General features: G+C 36.1%; 1 protein-coding gene across 11 annotated transcripts in view; it reads right to left on the reverse strand.

Annotated features, from left to right (window-relative positions):
- The window catches only part of LOC6048902 (poly(rC)-binding protein 3), a 516,717-nt gene that overhangs the window by 239,467 nt on the left and 256,204 nt on the right, over positions 1 to 21,046 (reverse strand). The gene's annotated exons all lie outside the window — the stretch shown is intronic.

Here is a 21,046-nt window from a genome sequence, read left to right on the forward strand (position 1 = left end):
GGAATAGCAGAGAAAAAAAAAATGTTCGTATCGAATAAATTTTACTATCTTTTATTAGGTTTTTTATTCGAGATATTGTCTATCGAACTTTTGCCATTCATGACCTGGACTATGCTGTGTAGAACAAATTTCAGATAAAAATTGTAGATAAATTATTTTGGCAAACTTTCCAACTCAACCTCCCCTTTTTTATTTTTTCTACTTAGTGATCTAACTGATATAATTTATGAGTTTGGTAACACCAAGATTTTATCAATTATAAAATGCAATATCACCGGATGATCACCGGAAGTCAATTATAATTATTCGCTTATATTGGGACGACCCCATAGATGACGAAACGCGAAAAGAAATTATCGTGTGTCAACTATGTGGAAATTCTCCGACATCTGCTGTGTTGATTAGTGGAAGACCCCTTAAAAGCTAGTTCAACCAAATATCACTCTTATAACTGGCAGCGCCTTGTTTGGACCATTTGACAAAAGGTTTGGAAAAACGGTTGTCGCGATCTTCAATTCTATCACTCCTCTTTCTGTCCTAGGTTAGTTTAGGGGAAGGTGGGGCAAGACGACCATATGGGGCAAGAGGAACAATCGCTCGTACGGCCGTAATTTTTACAATTTTGATTATTTCCAGTATGAGGAATTGTTGCTAGCAATGCAATTAGCTGATTCTACTACCACATAACCGCCTAAACGACGTAAACGCCTCGGGGCACTAGATTTACAAAATAAGGCTTAGGGTTCGTTTTAAGGCTCATTTTATCAAAATGCTATTTTTCTAGATCAGTAGTGTCCCTACCAATGACTTGAACCTGTTATAAAGTATGATTTAACTTTTGGTTATTTTTGTTGGGAGCTTTTAAAAATCTTGTTTAGGTGGGGCAAGTGTACCATATGGATTTTTAGTATGGAAAAAAATAAGGATTGCTGCAACAACACATTTTATTGGGAAATAAATACATAAATTTACATAAAAACTGATAAACAATTGCAAATCGAGACACATGGGGTGAATTGAGAAGTGATTTTAGCAATGTTTTTGCACAATATTTGAATATTTTTTAATTTGTTTCAGTAGGAATAGACACAAAACAACAAAATTAGTTTCTAAATTTGAACTTATATGTCTAAAAACAGCTGTTCTGGCTTTCTTGTCGAAAATTTACCAACACATTCAAACCACGGGGTACCATAGAAGTTGGTTTGTTTGACTCAAAAACATGCTTTTTTGTAAAGCCCCACAGCGTCCCTAACAATGGGCTATGCCCTGTTCGTGGACTCGCTCTTAAGGTTTACCAACAACATGGTTGAGCTCAACCGCCTCAAATTGTAGATTTAAATTAACATTATGATGATCTGTAAGTTCATTGGCCAAATAAGAATTTGCGGAAGACATTTCAGAGGATTTGAAAAAGACACCTGCTGGGAAGCTTTGCCTGAGACCTGTTGCTAAACATATATTGTTGTTGGCGGCATTTATGGTTTATTTTAATGAAAAGAATCGATATGAGCAGCTACAGGATTATTTTCCAAAAAAATTAATAAGACTTATTATATTTTGATTTGTGACCCTCTGAAATGTTATCCCCGAAACAGCGCCACCAAACATTTGGTGGCGGCTTCAGCAAGCTACGTCAGTATCACGGGCCTGGTCCATACAAAATATAGTGATATTATGAAAATTTTCTTTTTTTCATCTAAGTAACATTTTTTTTTGTAAAAACGATCAATTTTTTAGAAAAATATTATTATTTAATCTAAAAATTAAAGAAACGTTTCAAATACATTCTAATCTGATGTATTTAAGTGATAACAGTTCAATTGTTAGCAAATTAACATGTTGTTTCATGCATTGTTCCTCTTGCCCCAACGGGTTGTTCGTTTTGCCCCACTAGTTGAGTAGAACGTACGGGAAATATTTTTTTTTAAATCAATTTTTTACATTAAAAAACAGGATTTTTGAAAAACTTGTTCTTTCAAAGTCTTAGTCAAGACCTGGAATAAGATGATTATAAAAAAATACGACAGATTTTTTAACGTTTTGATGGGTTATAACAAGCATTTCCTTAGCTTGTTACACTTGCCCCACTTTCCCCTAGTATTTCTCGCCGATAACTGCCAATATAAGTAAATAATTACAATTATAAAACAGACACCTTCTTCGGTTTGATAAGTCCTACAGGAAAGCAATTCCCTACGATATTGAAAAGTCTTGAGTTTTTTTTTTTTTTTTTTGTGTTTTTTTTTATTTGACTCAAACTTTTAGAGGGTCTTTTCTTCCCTTTACATACAAAAACGGTACGTAAATGTTCGTAGGTAATCTGTACCTTTTGAAGAAATTTTCTGATCGAATTAGTGTCTGTGGCAAAGTTGTAGGTATAATCAGTGTTCCAAAATCTTTATTTTTCAGATTTTTTTTAAAGTTTTTGTTTTTAGGGGACAAAATCCCGCAACTTTAGAGTAAGTCAAAGTCTCACTCAAATAGCACCTCAATTTATATTGCCAATATATCAGCAACTAAGGGCGTTGAAAATATTTTTCAAAGTTTGTGTCGGATATTTTAATTTATAAAAAAGTGTAATATTTAATTCTTTTTTTTTTTCTCAAAAAACACAACAAAAATATTACTCGGCGATTTTTTTTTTGCCGTATGGTCGGATGGCTCAAAGGTTGCGGGATTTTATATAAAAACATTAAAAAAAATCAAAATACGAATTTGAGATTTTTTGTGTGTTAATTTCAAAATTGACTTTATTATATATATATATCGATCAAAAATTCCTCGAAAATATAAATTTTCGAATATTTTCGTACCGTTTTTGTATGAACAGCTACCAAAATTGTGACATGTATGACAACCTCCTGTGGCCGAATGGTTACGGGTTTCGCCTCATAAGCGGAAAGTCATGGGTTCTTCTCTGGGTGGCAGCCTTAGGTTTAAGTTCAGAGGTAGCAGCAAGCTTCCCATGTGCCAGTGCCAACGCACACCGCGGGTTTGGTTTTCTAGCTTCGGTACGTGCCTGAACCCATTTGTGTATTGGTATCTTGGTACATCGTATCAGCGCACCACGACACTCTCGGCTCGCCCCATCGGTTTTGTGTCTGGCACTCACCCATGGCATGAACCCAGCGTGCCGTGGTACGCGCCGTGGTATTGGACCCGTTTTGTACCGCCAGCGCGTACCACGGAACGTACCTCGGCTCGTAACGAGTGAAGCACCTTGGCTCATATACCGGGTTCATGCCATGGGTGAGTGCCAGACACAAAACCGACGCGGCGAACCGAGAGTGTCGTGGTGCGCTGGTACGATGAACCAAAATACCCTCGGTTCGTGTGAGTCGGGTACGGGTGTAAACCGAACAAAGCAGGCGCAAAGCAAACCCGAGGTACAAGTGAACCGCGTGTACCGCACGGTGCAGGGAAGCTTGGGTAGCTGCAACCGTATGAGTATAAAACGGTTGCTTCACGTGCTCTTCTAGCATGTGATCAATCTTGGGATATTCCTTTGCGCCTCTTCCCAAAATACTTTCCTCGTGTCTTCGCATGTAAATAATGCCCAGCCGATCGGTATTGCACTGCAGTCCAGTCACATTGTCCAGATCAGAGCAAAGGGAACACCGCAAGAGTAGCGCCGCAATAGACAATTGTCTTTACAAGACCCTATGTGAATTTCTTTGATAAGATACAACAGCAATTTTTATTTCTTTTGATTTCATCTTTGCAGGTGTTTCAAAAATATAGCTGACAAAAACTAAAATTCAAAAAAGTTTATCGAAAAGAAAGGAAAACTACGTGAAACTGTTCTGAATAATACTATATTTTTTAATATTTACATTCCCTCACACTCGAGCAATTTTTGAAAAATGGAATTTCATAATTATTTTTTGCGATTTAAAATATGAGCATAATGCCAATTCAGCCAAGGGGGGAATAAATCAATAAAGGTTGAAAACCACTAGTTTAATTTTACTTATTCCAAAAGTTATTCCTATTTCTTTTACAAACATTTTTCAAAAATAATGTCAAAGTCTATTCTCGTCTGACGAGAATGCCCAATGTTGTCCACTAGGATGACAATAGAAAAATCTTCATCAGAGATACCCTCTGGCTCGATTGGTAAAATTAAGTAACTTTGCCAATGTTGAGCCAAATCGGTTAACGTTTAAGAGACCTTCAAAATTGGTTAAAAAAAACATTTCATACAAAAACGTCTTCTTTAAATCGCTAATAACTCGTCAAGGTTAACTCGGATCGTTCTGCGGTCTTCGGCAAAGTTGTTTCTCACAAACTTTACATGAGAATCTCACACTTGGCAATGATCCAACACATTTTTTCAATTTTCCATACATTTGCTTCGATTTTTTCCATACAAACTTCAACGATCAATAGCGACCCTTAAACCTTAACCAATTTGGCTCAAATTTGGCGCAGTCTCTTATTTTTACCTACAGAATTAAGCGCGGGGTTATCTCTTAAGATTTATCAAAATTTAAAATTGTTGTTATCACCCTATTGCCCACGCACTTCTATTATCGGCCTATTTTTTCTAATTTCAATTTTTTTTTCACTAATTTGGTGTATCATAGTCCCCGTGAAAATTGAAATTTTTGGCAGAGACGCATCGAGCTCTACAGGCTCAATAAAAACTCCTTACCTGCTCTGTATGGTAGAACAGAGCTAAGCTCTGTATGCAGCGAACAGAGCCAGCTCTGTATGGGGAAAAATAATATTGATTTGCATATATCTCAAAAACGATAAGTTTTAGAAAGTTGACATGTTCTAGAAAGTTGCTGGTACCAAAAGGTTCTATATTATTGTCTCAGACGTCATTACAATTTGATTGATTTTAGTTGTGCAAAACAAGAAAAAACTATTTATTTTCTAAGATACAAGGTAAAGAATATTTTTGTTTTCGACAAAGTTGCTCAGCTACCAAAAATGAACAACTCTCTCGAAGACACCAAAGCTCTATCTTCAATAGATACCGAAATAAAAAATAAAAACTATTTTTATAATAAATACTGCTTGCGACAAACACAAAGTGACCGCGTCGTAGGCACAGGTAATATGAGACATGTTTGGTAGAAGTTGTCTGAAGTGAAAACTAGTATAGCAGAGTGTTCATAGAGAGTTTTTATGTTAAATGCTCTCGTCTGGATGGTTGAAAGAAATTTCAGATAAAATTATACAAATTTATAAAATTATACTCTTTTTATTGTACTGGTAAGTAATTAAGATTAGAAACAATAACATTATTTTACAGCTATTTTTATGTTTGTCTTGACAAAACAAATGTTTAACAAAATTACAAGTTTCGTACAACAAATTAAGATAAAAATAAACAATTTCAAATACGCAAGTTTAAAAAATTAAAAATAAATCTTCTAACAATTATTTTAATTTTATAAAAAGAAAATCAGTTAACATATGTTTAACCTTATAAAGATTTCAGGAAACTTTGCCATTTTATTTAATTCAACAGAAAATAAACTATGTATAATATTCAAGCAAGATAACCATTAGAAAGTTTTAAGCTCTAAATAATCTCTATGATATTTTTTTTTAATTTTGTCACCTTTTTTAAACAAAATAAGAAATTGAAATTAAATAGCAAAAACCATTTTTTTTTATTTCTCAAGCAAGGAAATCAGTGAAGAGTTTTGAGCTCTAAATGCTCTCTATGGAAATTTACCATTTTATTACCTGTATTCTAAATATTTTTTTTATTTTTCAAACAGTGAACGCAGTGAAGAGTTTTTAGCTCTAAATGCTCTCTATGGAAATTTTCCACTGTATTACTTTTATTCTAATTTTTTTTTCAAACAAGGGAAATTAGTGAAGAGTTTTTAGCTCTAAATGCTCTCTATGGAAATTTGCCATTCTATTACCTGTATTCTAAATATTTTTTTTTATTTTTCAAACAAAGGAAGGCAGTTAAGAGTTTTAAGCTCTAAATGCTCTCTATGGAAATTTGCCATTGTATTACCTGTATTCTAAATATTTTTTTTATTTTTCAAACAAAGGAAGGCAGTTAAAAGTTTTTAGCTCTAAATGCTCTCTATGGAAATTTACCATTTTATTACCTGTATTCTAAATATTTTTTTATTTTTCAAACAAAGGAAATTAGCTCGGGGCAAGACAGTGAGCAAGGGAGTTACTCTTATTACTCCAAGTTCCTCCCGTTTCCTCTACTTTGCTCCCGTTTGCTCTGAAAATTTGCTTTTGATGGTTTTTCAACTCATTTTTCCCGGTTTCTCTAAATTCCTCCCGATTCCTCCCGTTTGCTCCCATTTGCTCTAGATTTCTCTGAGAGACGAAAGAGAAAAAATGAGAGAAGAGCGAAAATGACGTTTTGTTTATTTACATTTACCAGATAGAGCTTGGATAGAGCTGCGCAAAGAAATTTTAAGAAAATAAGCAGTTTTTTTTTAAAAAGGGGCGACAAAATAATTGTTTGTGGTGTTTTTTTTACAAGCGGGAAGTTTGCGATCCGTTCCGGCCCAAAATTGGGATAGATTCTTGCGTGGAACATGCGCCAAGGTAAGATTCTTTTTGCCAAAGTAAAGATTTTTTGTGTGATATTTTGTGCGAATTTTTGCTTTTTCTCCGCTAGGTTGGTTGACTGGCTCGATTTACAAGTTTTGCTCGGAGTGGAAGCAACAGCTGAATCGTCCTCGTTGGCATCCTGTGGTCCCACCACCCAACCCAAGAAAATGAGCCGCGTCCCCGCAAAGCAACACATCTAGCGGAACTTTTACTAATTGGTGGACGAATTTATAAACCACTTCTCGAAGATGCCCAAAAGTATGGCACATCCGGCGGTGGCGTTGACGACTAAGTTGTCGAATTTGGCCATTAGTTTCTCGTCGTCGGGTGATCCAGTTTCCGGTTGGACGATTCCATCGTTAGTGCTGAGCCGGGATTGATATGAGAACTGAGGAGGAAAAACGAATCTCAACTCGTCGATGTACTTTTTGAATGGGGTTAGAAGCGGTAGTTGATGACCGCGTGCCGGCAAGACCGCTGATCCGGGGAGGACAAGTACAACGTGGCGGAGAAGTCCCCACCAGGCCAGGACATCCACCAGATCAGACCTGATGGAATTGTTCTTCCTTGATTGTTTTTCGTACACAATAAAACAACGATTTTTGTGTTTTGTTTTTTATTTAATCTGAAATTTGGCTAGGCCAAAGGTAAAGCCTTACCCTGGAGGTAAAGCACTGCGCATATCCGATTCCTTTTCCGCGGGGGATGATTCAGACCTTAAAAAGTAAAGCCGAGTGCTCGAGGAACCACCCGCAATTGAATTTACAGCTAAGTGTTAATCAAAATTGGCTTGCACCTGCCAAAGCTTGCAGTTACAGATTGATTTAAGATGATGGGTTATTAAGGTCGTGGGCAGAAATCCGGCGTCTACGCCGTCATCTTCCGTAACAAGTCGTTTTAATAAATCAGATGAAAATACTACGCGACCCCCAAAAACCGGTCTGGCACGAAGTGTTGTTTATTGAAACGATCGAGATGCAGCAGTGAATGTCCATCCGGTTAGCGGCGCCAAGAACTATAACCTTGAAAGCCGCATCGAATCAACCATCTCGACCAACAGGATGATTTCGTGCTCCTTGCGATCGGTTGCGCCGTTTCTGTTGACGGACATGATCCAAAGCGCGGGATCCCGGACCATCGCAAACAGGTCTCGCAGCACGCTTTACAAGCCACACCAAGGAACATGTAACTCCGAGCTGGACACGATGATGACGGACTTGGCCTTACCGGCAGTCGTCTTCGTTTACATAATGTGTCCGTTCCGGATGGTCTTGCAATCTCAGCTTCCTTGTTGCTAGTAATCTTGGCACCCAAAAGGACTCCAGCAACGTCCTTAAGAGAGAACATCGCGAAAACACACCCAAAAAGTATGAAAGGACCGCACTCTAACCTCGCTTGAATCCGATGAGGAACAAATTGTCAAAAAGTCATCAAAAATGAAACGTCAACAATGTCAAAAGTGACATTTCTCTCATTTCTCCCGATTCCTCCCGTTTGCTCCCGGAGTAACTCTCGTTTGTTCTGGTTTTTTCACTGTCTTGCCCCGAGGAAATTAGTGAAGAATTTTTAGCTCTAAATGCTCTCTATGGAAATTTGCCATTGTATTACCTGTATTCTAAATATTTTTTTTATTTTTCAAACAAAGGAAGGCAGTTAAGAGTTTTTAGCTCTAAATGCTCTCTATGGAAATTTGCCATTGAATTACCTGTATTCTAAATATTTTTTTATTTTTCAAACAAAGGAAATTAGTGAAGAATTTTTAGCTCTAAATGCTCTCTATGGAAATTTGCCATTGTATTACCTGTATTCTAAATATTTTTTTTTATTTTTCAAACAAAGGAAGGCAGTTAAGAGTTTTTAGCTCTAAATGCTCTCTATGGAAATTTGCCATTTTATTACCTGTATTCTAATTATTTTTTTATTTTTTAAACAAATGAAATTAGTGAAGAGTTTTTAGCTCTAAATGCTCTCTTTGGAAATTTGCCATTCTATTACCTGTATTCTACATATTTTTTTTTATTTTTCAAACAAAGGAAGGCAGTGAAGAGTTTTTAGCTCTAAATGCTCTCTATGGAAATTTGCCAATATAATACCTGTATTCTAATTTTTTTTTATTTTTCAAACAAAGGAAATTAGTGAAGAGTTTTTAGCTCTAAATGTTCTGAAAAATAAAAAAATATTTAGAATACAGGTAATAAAATGGCAAATTTCCATAGAGAGCATTTAGAGCTAAAAACTCTTCACTAATTTCCTTTGTTTGAAATAAAGAAAATATATAGAATACAGGTAATAGAATGGCAAATTTCCATAGAGAGAATTTAGAGCTAAAAACTCTTCACTAATTTCCTTTGTTTGAAAAATAAAAAAAATATTTAGAATACAGGTAATAAAATGGTAAATTTCCATAGAGAGCATTTAGAGCTTAAAACTATTCACTGCGTTCACTGTTTGAAAAATAAAAAAATATTTAGAATACAGGTAATAAAATGGTAAATTTCCATAGAGAGCATTTAGAGCTTAAAACTCTTCACTGCGTTCACTGTTTGAAAAATAAAAAAATATTTAGAATACAGGTAATAAAATGGTAAATTTCCATAGAGAGCATTTAGAGCTTAAAACTCTTCACTGCGTTCACTGTTTGAAAAATAAAAAATATTTAGAATACAGGTAATAAAATGGCAAATTTCCATAGAGAGCATTTAGAGCTAAAAACTCTTCACTGCGTTCACTGTTTGAAAAATAAAAAAAAATATTTAGAATACAGGCAATAAAATGGTAAATTTCCATAGAGAGCAATAGAGCTTAAAACTCTTCACTGATTTCCTTGCTTGAGAAATAAAAAAAAATGGTTTTTGCTATTTAATTTCAACTTCTTATTTTGTTAAAAAAAGGTGACAAAATTTTAAAAAAATATCATAGAGATTATTTAGAGCTTAAAACTTTCTTATGGTTATCTTGCTTGAATATTATACATAGTTTATTTTCTGTTGAATTAAATAAAATGGCAAAGTTTCCTGAAATCTTTATAAGGTTAAACATATGTTAACTGATTTTCTTTTTATAAAATTAAAATAATTGTTAGAAGATTTATTTTTAATTTTTTAAACTTGCGTATTTGAAATTGTTTTTTTTTATCTTAATTTGTTGTACGAAACTTGTAATTTTGTTAAACATTTGTTTTGTCAAGACAAACATAAAAATAGCTGTAAAATAATGTTATTGTTTCTAATCTTAATTACTTACCAGTACAATAAAAAGAATATAATTTTATAAATTTGTATAATTTTATCTGAAATTTCTTTCAACCATCCAGACGAGAGCATTTAACATAAAAACTCTCTATGAACACTCTGCTATACTAGTTTTCACTTCAGACGACTTCTACCAAACATGTCTCATTAGGGTGTAATATCAAAATCGATTTTCCAGCACAGAAATTTTTCAGTTCCTTTTGGGGTCCTAAACAACTCCCCAAAGTTTGGGAACGATTGGTTTAGTCCTCACTTTGCGCAAAGCAATTCAATTTTCCATATAAATTTGTATGGGGGAAACCATTTTTTTGAATTTTGATATTTATAAAATCCACGTTTCACGCTGTACTAAAACCGGAATCATATTCGAGTGCTCTAGAAGGTGCTCTACAACTTTCCCGAAGAGAGTATGGTGCTAGCTTGTCCCTGAAAGAAGATACAGCGTCCTCAAAACTCGTCTAAAACGTGATTTTCGTCCAAAAAACACGTTTTAGACGAGTTTTGAACATGCTGTATCTTTTTATACGAGCAAGTTAGCATCATACTCTCTTCGGGAAAGTTGTAGAGCACATTCCAGAGCATCCGAACATGAATCCGGTTTTAGTACAGCGTGAAACGTGGATTTTATAAATATCAAAACTAAAAAAAATGGGTTTTCCCATACAAATTTATATGGAAAATTGAATCGCTTTGCGCAAAGTGAGGACTAAACCAATCGTTCCCAAACTTTGGGGAGTTGTTTAGGACACCAAAAGGAACTGAAAAATTGCTGTGCTCGCTAAATTTGGACAACTTTATTTTTTTCCATACAACCATATTACACCCTAATGTCTCATATTACCTGTGCCTACGACGCGGTCACTTTGTGTTTGTCGCAAGCAGTATTTATTATAAAAATAGTTTTTATTTTTTATTTCGGTATCTATTGAAGATAGAGCTTTGGTGTCTTCGAGAGAGTTGTTCATTTTTGGTAGCTGAGCAAGTTTGTCGAAAACAAAAATATTCTTTACCTTGTATCTTAGAAAATAAATAGTTTTTTCTTGTTTTGCACAACTAAAATCAATCAAATTGTAATGACGTCTGAGACAATAATATAGAACCTTTTGGTACCAGCAACTTTCTAGAGCATGTCAACTTTCTAAAACTTATCGTTTTTGAGATATATGCAAATCAATATTATTTTTCCCCATACAGAGCTGGCTCTGTTCGCTGCATACAGAGCTTAGCTCTGTTCTACCATACAGAGCAGGTAAGGAGTTTTTATTGAGCCTGTAGAGCTCGATGCGTCTCTGATTTTTGGGCGTGATGAATCACTAGGCCCCAAAAAGTTTGGGCCAAATCAAAAAAATACAAATCAAGTCTATTTCCAAAATACTGAGGAAATTTGCAAGAGTAAGAAAACAGGGGTAAAAAATCAAATCAAATTCCATAACTCAGGTGTGTACCAATGACCGGTACGTGTTACCAAACTACACTCTCAGGTGGGGCGCCGAATGCCAAGATTACGGGTCCTCAGGGCTAATCTCAAGTCAGTACACAACCACTCCTAATCGTAGCCCCGTTCCACCAAAGAAGAAGAAGGAAGCATCCAACCACCGATCGAACCCCGTGGAATCAATTAGGTCGATGTGACCGGAATAGCAAAATCCCAGAATCCTGGAAGCGTTCCGAAGTTCGTAGGTGTGTGTGCGAAGTGATGTTGTATCCTTGGCCAGTTCCAGCAGCTGCCGTGAGTGGGGAGGTCGACCCCAGGAGAGAAGGGAGGAGTCCGATATCAATTGCCTGTAAGTGGAGAAGAAAAACAAACAGTTAGTAATGCGGTGCTGTGTGTGTGTGACAAGGGTGTTTGTTGTTGTTTGCTACTTGAGCAGCGCGCGCGAGTGTGTGTGAGTGGGGTTGGATGGCAAATTGATGGTACGACGAGCGAAAATGATATTATTTGATGAGGTAAAGTGATATTTGCTGTTTGATCAGGGAGATTATTACTGGTAATCTAATTTGGGGGGAGGATGCTGCTGGAAAGACTGGAAGATTGCGGTCTTCGCTACTGACACTCCGGTAGGGGAGGGAAAACTTTATCAAATTAGGAAAAAGGTCGATGGGGTTTTAATAAGCATGATGGAGGCGATAAGATGCACGTATGGATTACCTTGGCGGTTAAGGTGAGTTGAAGCACCTTTAAAGATTGTGGTTCGAGACTTTAAAACGAGAAATTTATTAAATTTCCAAACAAACTTGCATTTTCGCAGCTTTTTGCTGCCGAACCCTCGGGCAGATAACCGACTGATATAACAAAGCCAGAAAATCGATTCTCGTATACAACAGACCTGCTATTCTGCTGTTGACCGGTTAGGACCTTATCAGTTTGTTCGATTTACAGACTGTGATTGATTATGAAAACATGGAAGACATCGTACACATGTTAATATTTATATTGACAAAAAAATTAAAATCTGAAATCTAGAATGAGTTCCCTGCAACCCAAGTGATACAGAAAGTCTCAAACAGTTACGTATCGCTACCAGCAGGTCGATTCCCAGAATTACGCAATCCCACGTTCGCGTGCATCCATCGAGTCCGATACACCTGACACGTTACGTTCCCACTTCTGAGATCCCACCACAGTGCAGTTCAGTCCCAGTCCCCCCCGTTCTTGGTTCGAATCTGGTTAATACCGTTACATGAACTCGGCGCGTTTCTTGCCAAGGAGAGTTTCGTAAGTGGTCGTCGTTTTTGCGGATGAGAGGAAAGCAAGAGAGGAGGGAAAAAAATATTTATCATCGCTTCGTCGATACCGACTGACGAATGCTTCTGGATGCTGCCAAAGTAGTCAACGATCCACCGTGACTGTTGAGTTGGAGGTAGAACTCCGGAGTTCCCCAGGCAATTCTGCATTGCGGTGGAAAAAGAAGCTTAGCGATAAGCTCTTTTGCGCGGTGGCAACGCTGGCAACACTGAAGGAAATGTTCAAACTGTCATGAATTTGTGTTCATGGTATCGTGAATAATAGCTATTACAAATTAAATAACTATTAGCACTAATTGCAATGTATAAATTTTGGTTTATCTTCTTCATGACACGATGAATGTTATGTACCCGTTACCACAGACGTTACCCAAATTGCGTTACGTTTTCACAACATTCACGATAATTGTTCACGGTGACGCTTAATATCCAGTTAAACGATTTCCAAACTACACTTCTTCCCGTGCCATTCCCCATGTCTGGTTCGGAACTCTAGCTACAGGCTGGAAACTGGAACACCGTTTCAAAAGTGCAGTCTGCCTTGTTTTGTTGGCACCGGTTCCGCGAGGTGTCGTCCGCAAATCTACACACACGAACGGAAGCGACACACTTATTTGCGCCGATGAGAGATCGATACATTGAACGCGCCCTAATGAGTGCATCTAGCCCTGGTCCAGCGCGCTGCGACGAAAATGAGGGGTGAAAATTTTACATGAAATTACATGTAATTTTTTGAAACTCACAAGAACGCAACGTAGAGTTTTCATATCATATTAAAATACACGTTTTTTTTCACGGTGCACACGCCCAGGTGGGCCGGCAAGTGTAATCAGCGTAATGTGTTTCCCGCGGTCTCTGGGACTGTTGGGAAAAAAAGTAGGGCTGCGGCGTGCTCTCGAATGTGATTCCACAGTGCGAACTGATCGAATCCAGAGCGAGTTCAAAGTGGGATTTGCGAAATGTGGCGTGTGTTGAAACTGTTTTAGCACGTTTGAAAGCTAAGTTGATGCTTTGATTATTTTGGTATTAACCTAGGCAACTAAGATCTTTAGGATAACTAAGCCAGCCTTGGTAGCAGAGATTTTCTAATTTCAAAACTGCTTGTAATTGTTAAATTTTTTACCTTAGTAACAAAGTTTTACTTTTTTCTTTGTAACTAATTCAATCTTAGTAACAGAGACGGCTTTGATAAGTTAACCCTTTTCTTTTATGATACAGAGTTCACATTGCTTGAATGTTTTGTGTTGGTAGCCGTTGGTAGCTTAGTTAAACTTGACTACTTTTTATTATTACTTTGGTAGCTGAAATATCTCTTGGATAAAAACGTTTTTTTTTTAAACTGATTTTTCCATGACAACGCAGTTTACTTGGTTGGGCATTTCGTTAGCTTAATTCATCTTGGTAACTGTGTTCACACTGGTAACTGGGTAAACTGAGTTCAGTTTGACTACTGATTCATCTGTTTTTGGAGATTTTTTAATTGTTTTGTTTGTGGTTACGCAGTTAACCTTGGTAACTGATTTATTCTTATAAAATGAGTTTACTTTAGAGAAGATGATCTCCTTGTTGACTTAAACTTTCGTGTCCAAAGACGTTGTTCGGTTACAAATTACTCAGTTTACGTTGCGATTTTTCTTCCTTGTAACTAAGTTCACCTTGGTAACCAAATTCACTTTTTGAACTGATTTATCCTTGGTAACTAAATAAACGACCGAGCCACGTAGCCTAGTGGTAACGCTTCCGCCTCGTAAGCGGTAGATCGGGGTTCAAATCCCGGCTCGGACCAACACAACTGGTGATCTATTCCCTTCTGGATTCGATTGCTTAGTAAAGGGAAGGTAGTGTATCGTCACAAACTGGACCTTATCACGACACCTTAGGGAGGCGACCTATGGAATGTTAACATTACCCTAAAACATGTTAACATTAGTTGAGTGAAAAACTGCCACTGAATCCGCTTTGTAAATGCCGGCCCCGATACTCTTCACGGGTGTTCCCCTCAGGAACTGGGAAAGATTTACTTTTACTTTTACTAACTAAATAAACCTTGATACATCACCTGCCATTGGAAGCCGAGCTTGCTATCGTATAAAATTTTATATTGGAATCCATGGCAATCGAGCTATGTTAGTGACTGAGATCACATTTGGTAACCTTACTTAGTGATGCCCCTATTTGTTTTTTCTTGACTCTTCTCAGCTACTGAGGTCTCTTTGGCAACTTCGTTGGTAACCTAAGATGACTTGAGTGATTTGCCAAGCTCGAACGAGTTTGAAAGTCATTGTTGGTAACCGAGTTTATTTCGCGTTGACAGTTGTTTTTTGCTAATTGAAATCATTCTGTTCAGAGACTTTACTTGAGTAACCAATTTTTGCTTGGTAGCATAGGTCTTTTTAATAACTGATCCTTAATTACCATAACTATTGAGATTTTTGGTAGCTGAATTCTCCTTTGGAACTGATTGCTACATGACAAGTTAGAAATCGTTGGTAACCAAGCTTATCTTGATTAGTTTTTGTCCATGGTTGTTGTTGTAGCTTGGTAACAGAATCAGAATTACTATAAAACCCTTGTGTTAATGAGCTTGAATTAGCTTGAAATTCGTTGTTTATAACTGAGTTTATTTCGAATAGAAAGTTATATTTGGTAACTGAATTCATTCAGTTCAATGGATATACTTCCGTAACCAAATTTTGCTTGGTTGTTAAGGTATTTTTGATAACTGTAGTCTTTTTCGGAACAGCATCTAATTCCAGCGTGCCTCTAATATTGCCATATCAGGACTTTGACATTCAATTACAGAAATCGAGTGAAAAATAGTTCAATAAGAAGTAAGCAAACAAGTTTCTATCAAAAGTTTTGCAAAATTTGTTGTTTAAATAGTGAAAATGAGCAAATTGGACGGAATTTGGCGCGAGTGCTTAATTTGCCAAACATACGAGAATTTCCCCTAAGTGACCATTTTTGTAAATATGATCTTCTTGGTAACTTCAAAACTTAGTTTTTAAATTGATTTGTGAAAAATCGGTGGTTATCAAGCTCATCTTAATTAGTTATTTGTCCTGGTTGTTGTGTTAACTTGGTAAGTGAACCAGAACTTTGTATCTGATTGTTGAGTGAGCTCAACTAAGCTACCAAGTTCATCTTGGTAGCTTAAGTCTTTTTGGTAACTTAGATCTATTTGGCAAATTTCAGTTTGGTAACTGGTTTTCTGCTGATAACTTGGTTGACCTTGCTCAGAAATGTCCAAGATAATTGTAAGCTATTCTTGGAAACTGAGTTCTGTTTGGTAACCGACTTCTTTTTTGCAACTAAGTTTACATCGATATATAAGAAACGGTGGGTAACCAAGCTGATCGTAATAAGTTATTTGTCGCTGGTTATTGAGTTAAGCAACGTCACTGAGCTATAAAAAGTTAAAAAATTAATGTTGGTAGCCTTGGTAATCAGTGATAAGTATGCTCTCTTGGTAGCTGAAATCGCCGTGGAAGCTTATTTCTTTTTGGTAACTTGTTTCATCTGGATAACTTAGATGTCCTTAGTAATCAAATCACAAGTTCACATTAATAAGTTTTTTTTAGTTGGTAACTGAGCTTTCTTTCGTTTAAAATTTAATGTTGGTTGCTGAGATCATCTTCCTATTTGAACTCAACTGTGTATCCAAGTTGATATTAGGTCTGCAATTACTCTTTGGTAATCAAGATCTTCCTGGTAACTATTTTTTTTTGTATCCGAGTTCAACTTGGTAACTGCGTTTGCCGTGGTAGGTGAATCTACCTTGCCCCTCAGCAAATTCTCCGTAAAAAGACTCAAGTTTACAGTTGGTCAAGCCGAACGATGTGTCGCACGGAATTTCGTTTCGGCTGTGAATGTTTCTTCCCAGCTTAACTTAGGATGTTTTGGAGATCGATATCGTTTCAGGGTAGTTGCTTTTGTGTTTGTCATTTTTTAGTTTTTTTTTGAACATCAGATTTAAAAAAAAAAACAAACGGAAAGAACTACCAAATTTCAGTTGCATCAGAATAACCATCAGAATAACTAAGCCCCAGTTCAACTGAGAGGATCTCAAAGATTACACAGCGATTCACCATCCTACGGATGGGAACTTTGACGAAGCAGACCAAAATATCCCGTGGACGAGAATCAATTTCTACGCTTGGATTATTTCTTCGTTTTGGGACGTTTTTTCCCCCGGCTACTGGCGTTACATGATAGGATTTATTTTTTCCCCACTTCACTTCGATGTAACAAACTAGAACATGGAATTTCCCATGGATTGATATATTGGATGCGCTCTACTTGCTATGCGGTACGAGTTTTTCGGGAATCCAATTTTCCACAAAATGTCCACAAAGTTCAAAACATTCCGTTGCAACTCCTTTTGGCTTGTGCGAAATCGATAAATCATTTCTTGCAGAAGGGTTTTTTTCTGATTGATTCCTGCGAGTTCGGAGCTACCCCCGCCTGCAAACGCTTTTAGCGCGCTGACGAGCAACGTCAAACCAAATTAATAAAATGTCACCTGCGGTGATGGTGTGACTACGACCTAGACGGACACACTCCGACAGGTGCACCAGATTTGATCTAGATTCTAGATTGTGCAGTAGTTCTGCGTACCAGGTATGATGAACGATGGTGGTTCGGATTACGAGCTTGGAAATGTCGACCTGGTGCACAGATTTGAAGAGAGGTGGATTTTAGATATCATAGAACTGGTTTGATTTCGAAGATCTTTTTTGATTTTTTCATTTTTTTGTGAAATTTACTTTCACATGGTGCACAGGCGTTACGATTCTTGTTTGAAGCAATTTGTAGATTGACACATGACGAACAAAATACTTTAATAGAATTGCAAAAAATGTTGTGTTGCTAAACATTTGAGCCCAACTTTTTCCACAAATGAAAATTCCAAGCTGAAAAACGTCTCAATTACAGAGCTTCCCTTCTGTGGAGTTTCACCACCAAAAGTTGAAAATCTCTGTCCAAGGTGGGTTGTGAAGCCCTTCTCCGCTGGAAGGGCTCTTCAAATTTAGCCCGTAATTGCTGCTGGTGGGATGGCACCGTTTTCCTTTTTTTATTTGTGTATGCGCCGCTAGACAGACGTCACGGGGAAAACTTGTTTGGAAAATATGGTCGACTAAGGGAGGGAAAACTCGGTGGAAAAGCTAGGTTATTTATTCTGGAAAGCACGGAAAAAATTGTTTTGAAAATCTCTATCTATAACTCATAAATGGAATGAAATTTGTTCACGTACAAGCGTTACGTTTTGTTTTTCGATGATTTCTCCTTAGCATCACCATTTTTTTGCAATCATGTTCAAGTAAATGTTCAAATCTATCTTTAAGAAAAGTTTCATAACTTCAAATATACCCATGGTTTAAAGAATATTTACAGTAACATTTGAACTTTATACAATGCGCAGGCGTTACGTTTCATATTTCATCGATTTCTTCAAATCATCAACATATTTTTGCAATATTTTCAAAGCAATTTGTTCGTCGTGTGTTAAGCTACAGATTGCCTCCAAAATATTTAAAAAATTCAGAGTGAATTAAGAGAAATCAACGAAATATAAACCGTAACGCCTGCCAGGATTCACGATATCATCAATTTGACAAATTAAACTTTTTCTCAGTGCTCTCAACCCGCCGGTTGGTGTCGTGGCTGGTGACGACGATGATGATGCTAGACTCTCTTTTTTTCTTCTCTACTTAAAAAAAAGAAATGGGAACGTTCGCTACTTGGACTAGGTATTCCACCAACACGAGGGAACGGTATATAAAATCCGTAATAAAAGATGACGATGACGGATGTGTGATGGCTGCAGCCAGGAGAGGGGGGAAGGGAAGAAGCAGCCAGTGGCACACATTCAAACAGTCGTGCACGTGCACGACTCCTGTCAAGGGGGAAAAAAAAAAGTGAGAAAAGCCGAGGGGAAAATCCGGAAGAGAGATGCGCTTATATCAGGTTTTTGCTGGCGCTGGCTCGATTCTATGGTCACTTTTTTTTCCTTTCTACTTCTTGTGGAATACACTGGGTGTAGCTAGCTAGCTCCTGGTGGGATTCCGGGATGAGTTATGTGCCTTTAAATGACTGAAGAATTACTGGCGCGGTATCGTTTTGGAGGGGTGGGAAAGGGAAGGGTAGAATGGGCACTAGTTAGTTAGCTGATATCGTATTTCAGGATTTACAGGTTGATGAAGGGAAGTTGTATGGAATTTTACATCATGCGAAAGTCTAAACTTTAGGAAGCATTGAGAATTTCAGAAAAAAAGAAGATTGAGAACCGATGAATGCTCAGTAAAATAACTAACAGGTTGAAAATTGAATTCTTTTAAAGTAGTTTTACCCTTATTTTCAACCAGTACAATTTACTTCAACTGGAGGTACAATGTGAAAATCTGGATGGTTTAAAATTTGGAAGTTTAATATAATCTCCTTGATTGTGTAAGATTACCAGAATTAAGGCTGAAAAGGTGGCATTGTATCGAAAAAGGGGATAATTAATAATTCCTGCATTTTTAAAAGCTAAATTATATTTTTTTTCTGACCCATTCTTAAACGTAATATTTCAATTTTTACAGAGTAGTTTTATAGTTAACAGTATCAACTGACGAAATATAAGGCGGAATCCTCGGAAAATATGTTCCGTTAATTAACTAATCTATCTCAGCCTTGACTTTCGTGAATTTTCGCTTTATTTATTAAAAAAAAATAATGAATAGGGTTAAAAACAGTTTTCATTGCATTTATAAATTTATAACGACAAAAACTTCACAAACATCACACAAAGACAGTTCAAAAAAGGAAAATTCTGGAAAATTGAATTGCAGGATTAATATAACACAATTATCTATGTAATTTTACTTCAATTCATGTGGAATAGCTAAAATTGCATAAAAATGTAATATTATACATTTTTTCTGATGCAAATGTTTCAAGCAACTTTTTTCTGTAAAAAAAACTTTACTTTTCTTGTTTTATTCTTAGTAATTTAATTTGCAGTTATCTTGTTTGGTTTAAGTTTGATTTTGGTAGTATTTGGCCTATTCTACCACCTCCTATTTTTTGCAGTAAATTTTTCATTTTTTGAACTATTTTTCACATTTTCAGTTGTATAATGGAACCATTATCATTTAAATTGTAAAAAATGTATATAGGCATAGTCTGGGACACTACAAAAATCTCTGCATACTTCTTTTTTCTTAAAATATAGGAAATGTTGGTAGAAAACACAGGCAACCCTAGAATTTTCTGAATTTTTTTAGACATATTCTTCTCAACGCTTGTTAAAGATCAAAAATTGGTTGAAAATAAGGTTTTTGCGATTTTTCAGATCGAAGCCCGTCTAAAGACTGGGTTGGGTTGTAGAGGGTTAAGACTTATTTGCATTGTTTTATTTGCCAAAATATAGACTGTTTTTGCATTGTTTTATTTGCCAAAATAGACTGTTTTTGTATTGTTTTATTTGGCAAAATATAGACTTATTTTCTTTTTCATTATTTTTTTAAAAACAATTTTTTGAAAAGATTGAAAACGGTTTAAATTTGATTGAAATAAAGTTGTCAAAGACTGTTCCCTATTGAGAGCATTTTTTTAAATAAACAATTTTCAGGACAAAATGTTACTTAAGCCAGTACGATTTAAACCGTGATTAGCCAATTTAAAACCAAAATTATGTTAAAAAACATGTTTTATTCAAAAATAAGTTTCATTCTATAACCTATAATTATTTAAGTTTTAGTCTTCGAAAAGAAATTTATAGGAATATCAAGTGTTTAGTCTTTGTTTTATTTTACAGCAAAAGCTAATTCTATCAATTTAAGTATTAATTTAAATTTGTATTTTGTACGTCTAATTGACCAAGACTAAAATTCGAACCATTTTTTTAGATTTTATTTAAATAACATTTCGGAAACTGACACCAAACAAAAATCACCGGAAAATTTCAATAACTCTTTTTTTTTTGCTTCTTAATTATAAAAAATGGCTCTGTAGATCACATTTTGTGCACTAATACACGCAAAACTGCCAATGCGAATTTACTGACCATTGGTACCAAAATTTTGAACATCGAATGGTCATAAACGATCATGAACGTTCGATGCGCAAAGCTCGTTGACCATCCGATGTTCAACGTGTTTTTCTGACATTTTGACAGCTATTTTGAATGTGTGCGTGACATCACACGCAGCTTTTTACTGTTTGCACTATTCACCAATGGTGCCGCCACCGTACATCATCACGGCTAGTGCTAGTACCACTTTTCGCCACCAGATGGATTCAGCCATCCCCAGGACGCAAACCAAAAAGTAGCAGAGAATATTTATCAAAACAGACAATTTATTTGGCGTTAAACCAAAATTAGAACTAAATCAATCAAAATTACGATTGAGCCAGTTTATTTTTGGTTTACCAAGAACATAAATTGTATGTTTTTCATAAATATTCCTCCCAAAGAGAAAATGTTATATTAAGAAACAGACAACAGGTTTTTATTT

The sequence above is a fragment of the Culex quinquefasciatus genome, chromosome 3 (genome assembly GCF_015732765.1).
Source record: "Culex quinquefasciatus strain JHB chromosome 3, VPISU_Cqui_1.0_pri_paternal, whole genome shotgun sequence".
NCBI lineage: Eukaryota > Metazoa > Arthropoda > Insecta > Diptera > Culicidae > Culex > Culex quinquefasciatus.